Source organism: Lolium rigidum, chromosome 6 (assembly GCF_022539505.1).
Source record: "Lolium rigidum isolate FL_2022 chromosome 6, APGP_CSIRO_Lrig_0.1, whole genome shotgun sequence".
Lineage (NCBI taxonomy): Eukaryota > Viridiplantae > Streptophyta > Magnoliopsida > Poales > Poaceae > Lolium > Lolium rigidum.
Genome location: NC_061513.1, coordinates 317444500 through 317448576, shown reverse-complemented (window position 1 = coordinate 317448576; position 4077 = coordinate 317444500).

The window sequence follows — 4077 nt, the reverse complement described above, 5'->3', positions numbered from 1 at the left end:
GACTTTTCTATTACGATGATTTCCACTTCATGCTGAAATTTATTTGAATCCATTCAAATGTTTCAAACTTCTTCCTTATCGAATATATCCACATATACTCAATTCATTGTTGAAAGTTTTCATGAAGTAGAAGAATCTCCCGCACACAACTATATCCAGTGAACCACATACATCATCATGTATTTTTTTTACTAAGTTAGTTGCCCGTTCAACTCTTGGCCTATGAACGGTATTTTAATCATTCTCTTTAGAAAAGATTTGCAAGCGCCAAATGATTCAAAAATCAAATGACTCCAAAAATCCATTTACATGGAGTTCCTTCATGCGTTCCTTTCTAACATGACCTAAATGGCGGTTCCACAAATAAGTGGAATTCAAATCATTTGCCTTATGGCATTTTAGCGTCGTTGTTATGTATGTGTGTTTCACCATTAAGATTTATAATAACTTATCCATCATACATGGAGTAATGTCATAATTTGAACAACTCATTGTTTTCATTTGACCAGAGCAAAATAACAAATATTAAGTTCTTTATTATAAATTCTAAGGGCTAGATAGAATGCCAACAACGAACATAATAACACTTTATTTTGTTCCAGACGTGTATTCCTATCATATTCCTTGTCAGTCACTTAGGCCATTGTATTCTTGTATTGTGTTGTTTTGTATGACATTTCATACCAACCAATATGGTACTAATACCCAAGAATTTTATAGTGTGACTTAACTAGGAATATATCCATAACATGTATATCATTTATATACACCTGAGCTAGACTTTCTAGTCTTTTCTTTTCTTTTTGCCAAAATATCTTTTGCAGTTTCTCTTTTAGCTTTTCCTCATTATTCAGAAAAACACTTTAACATTATTAACTTCTAGGTTTGTTGGTCAAATAGCAATAACCTTGAGGTTCTTACTTTAAGTTGATCATCATATGACAAGTGTTTCAGATTTCACTATTAGTAACTTTGTAATATGATGAACAATTTCACTCATAATTTTATCCATCTTATCATGACGACTTTCCGAGACCATGTCTGTACATGCTAGGCTCGTAAAGTTTTAACCTTGGTATTCGTATGTGCAAATCTGGCTTGCACCCGTTGTATGCACACGTAGAATCTATCACACGCGATCATCACGTGATGCTTCGAAACGACGAGTCTTAGCAACGGTGCATACTAAGGATGATAAACTTCATGGATATGCGAATATTATTAGTGCCCCAATAGTTGGAGGATTGTGACGCCTGGCGTCTTCAACCTTCATACATTCCCATAAAACTTATGAGTTTATGTAGTCTCACCAAATTTATATTCTATCATCTTGCAATAAGGTCTTAGATATCACATATATCTCATACCTTGATTATTTCTGAAAACTAAATTTTCAGCTCCTTACTTTTCAAACAGATTTGAACTTCAAGTTTCACGGAGACAAGATAACTTTAGGTACTAATTGAAACCATAGCTATTTGAATCAACAATGTGAGGTTTACTAAAAGTTTGCAATAGGACTTAATAAATTCTTGATTCTTTAACAATACGGTACCAATCCGTAAAGTTTCTCGTCAAATTTTAACAGTATTTCTATCTCAATAACAAGACTAGCGCATGGTAGAAAACGGATGCCAATACTACAAAATTAATTCAAAATACTACTCCGACTATGTTTTATGATAATTAGTTCCTGTTTTAATCTAATTACTAATGAACTCCCACTTAATACAACATCCCTCATAGTTGTTAAGTGGTACACGATCCACATCCACTACACCAAAACCGATCATCACGTGAGATGATGTAGCTTCAATGGTGAACACCAACATGTTGATCATATCATCCATATGACTCGTGTTCAACCTTTCGGTTTCCGTTGTCCCGAGGCCATGTCTGTACATGCTAGGCTCGTCAAGCAAACCCAAGTATTCCGCGTGTGCAACATGGCTTACACCCGTTGTATGTGAACGTTGAGTCTATCACATCCGATCATCACGAGATGCTTCGAAAACGACGAACTGTACAACGGTGCATACGAGGGGAGAACACTTTATTATCTTGATATTAATGTGAGGGATCATCTTATAATGCTACCGTCGCGTTCTAAGCAAAATAAGATGCATAAAGGATTAACATCACATGCAATTCATATGTGATATGATATGGCCCTTTAGTCTTTGCGCCTTCGATCTTCATCACCAAAGCACGGACATGATCTCCATCATCAACGGGCATGATCTCCATCATCGTTGGCGTAGCGTCAAGGTTCATGGCGCCGTCTTCATGGTTGTTCACCTCATGTAGCAACTATTACAACTACTTTGAAATACTACTCAACATGAAATTTAAAGACAACCATAAGGCTCCTGCCGGTTGCCACAATACAATAATGATCATCTCATACATATTCATCATCACATTATGGCCATATCACATCACCAAACCCTGCAAAAACAAGTTAGACGTCTCTAATTTGGTTTGCATATTTTACGTGGTTTAGGGTTTTCGAGTAAGATCTAATCTACCTACGAACATGAACCACAACGGTGATACTAGTGTTGTCAATAGAAGAGTAAATTGAATCTTCACTATAGTAGGAGAGACAGACACCCGCAAAGCCTCTTATGCAATACAAGTTGCATGTCGAACGAGGAACAAGTCTCATGAACGCGGTCATGTAAAGTTAGTCCGAGCCGCTTCATCCCACTATGCCACAAAGATGCAAAGTACTCAAACTAAAGACAACATAAGCATCAACGCCCACAAAACCATTGTGTTCTACTCGTGCAACCATCTATGCATAAACACGGCTCTGATACCACTGTAGGATAACGTTGCATAGAAAACAAAAAATTTCCTACCGCGAACACGAAATCCAAGCCAAGATGCAATCTAGAAGACGGTAGCAACGAGGGGATTATCGAGTCTCACCCTTGAAGAGATTCCAAAGCCTACAAGATGAGGCTCTTGTTGCTGCGGTAGACGTTCACTTGCCGCTTGCAAAAGCGCGTAGAAGATCTTGATCACGGCGCCACGAACGGACAGCGACCTCCGTACTCGGTCACACGTTCGGTTGTTGATGAAGACGACGTCCACCTCCCCGTTCCAGCGGGCAGCGGAAGTAGTAGCTCCTCTTGAATCCGACAGCACGACGGCGTGGTGTCGGTGGTGGTGGAGAATCCCGGCGGAGCTTCGCTAAGCGTGTGGGGAAGAAGGAGTAGTGGGGCGGCTAGGGTTTGGGGAGAGGGGGGCGCCGGCCATCTAGTGGTGCGGCCACCTTGTGGTTGTTGGGGTGGCCGGCCCCCTCTCCTTGGCCCTCATTATATAGGTGGAACACCCAAGAGTTGGTCTACAAGTCTTCGAATAAGACCCCAAACCAAAACCTTCCATATCACATGAAACCTACCCAAGCTAGGACTCCCACTAGAGGTGGGATTCCCACCCTTCCTTGGGAGGGGGGTGGCCGGCCCCCTTGGGGAGTCCACTTGGGACTCCTCCCCCTTTAGGGTTGGCCGGCCATGGAGGTGGAGTCCCTCCGGGACTCCGCCTTCCTTAGTGGTTTCTTCCGGACTTTTCTAGAACCTTCTAGAACCTTCCATAGAACCTTCCGGATCATTTTAAATCTTATAAAATGACTTCCTATATATGAATCTTATTCTCCGGACCATTCCGGGACTCCTCGTGATGTCCGGGATCTCATCCGGGACTCCGAACAAATATTCGAACGCCATTCCTTATTCAAGTTCTACCATTTCAACATCCAACTTTAAGTGTGTCACCCTACGGTTCGCGAACTATGCGGACATGGTTGAGTACTCACTCCGACCAATAACCAATAGCGGGATCTGGAGATCCATAATGGCTCCCACATATTCAACGATGACTTTAGTGATCGAATGAACCATTCACATACGATACCAATTCCCTTTGTCACGCGATATTTTACTTGTCCGAGGTTTGATCATCGGTATCACTTCATACCTTGTTCAACCTCGTCTCCTGACAAGTACTCTTTACTCGTACCGTGGTATGTGGTATCTTATGAACTTATTCATATGCTTGCAAGACATTAGA